We start from the raw sequence: 1,368 nt of genomic DNA, 5'->3' as shown, positions 1-1,368 counted from the left end.
CTCGATGCGTTCGCATCTTTCCCTGAAGTCAAGGTACCCGCTGAATCACGGATGCCAGATGGGTCAAGAAGACGTGTATCGTGGTGAACCGGGAATCTCGTTCCGGACCCCCGAATATTTCGACACGACGAATACACGACGAATCTGTGGTTCAAAACTGCAAACGTTTTCGAACGACCATCCGCAACTTCTATAACGCATTAGCAATGGCTTCAATGACTGCTCAGGGAAAAATCATCCGGACTTCGGTCCATTTTCTTTCCGCGTACACGGACGGGTATACCAGACTATAGGAGGATCCCGGCCTCGAAGCGGAGAGTAATCTCAATGCGCTGATCAAGGACACCGATGGGTCAGCCGGAGAACTTGGTGGCCGCGCAGTGACTCGTCACTGCTGCGAAACCATCCTTTCCGCTCTCCGTAAGATATTGACAGGATCGAATATACCAGACTATAGGAGGATCCCGGCCTCGAAGCGGAGAGTAATCTCAATGCGCTGATCAAGGACACCGATGGGTCAGCCGGAGAACTTGGTGGCCGCGCAGTGACTCGTCACTGCTGCGAAACCATCCTTTCCGCTCTCCGTAAGATATTGACAGGATCGAATTCCCATGTGCAAGCTTTCAGGCTCATGGCTAGACTTGCGAATGGAGAAACGCTACAGAGGTAACGCGAAGATGGGTATTCAAGAGCGCTACGAATGTTGTGCGAGCACAATGAAGAAGGCCCCTGAACGCTGGCGGATTGCGTCCCCCATGCTTCCGTTCAAACGCATTCACAACCCTACTAGTGGACATGAAATTCGGTTTGGACTTCTGTTCGTATGCTCCAGATAGCGCACTCAATCCGAACTTTCGATTCTTCCCCCTTCCCAAAATTCTTCTCCCGTAATGCCTAAGTGTAGGGCGCGTCATCATTTTGGACCTCCGACCCCCTCAAATCCTAGTCCGGTTCTGGGGGCGCTACCCCTGCTCACAGAAAGCAGGTAAAAACTTACGAGTCCGGCACCCTTGAGCGAGAAGAGTTGCGATATGCGAGGAGTTTTTCCCAAAAAAAAGACACTGTCCGGGTGAACATTACATATTGTCTGGCAGACGCTTGAAACAATGCAACGAGGAGAATGCTCGCGAAACATGAACGACTGCTCTCGAAAGGGACTGCAAGCTCCAATCTGCTCCTTACAGAGCCAGGAAGTAATGGATACTGCAACGAAGATCGTAAGGACTTACCTCCTCTCTGGAAGCACTTATACACAGTGCTGGTACTCCAGCCGCCCGGCGGCGGGAGCACCCTGTCGTCACTGACATCGAGCATGATTTGACGTCCTGTGTCTTCATCTTCTAAGTAAAGCGCCGAAGAGCCTAAGGA

This window comes from Galendromus occidentalis, unplaced genomic scaffold, assembly GCF_000255335.2.
Source record: "Galendromus occidentalis unplaced genomic scaffold, Mocc_1.1 scf7180000075640, whole genome shotgun sequence".
NCBI lineage: Eukaryota > Metazoa > Arthropoda > Arachnida > Mesostigmata > Phytoseiidae > Galendromus > Galendromus occidentalis.
The sequence above is the reverse complement of the archived record's forward strand: the minus strand, read 5'-3'. Positions refer to the sequence as shown.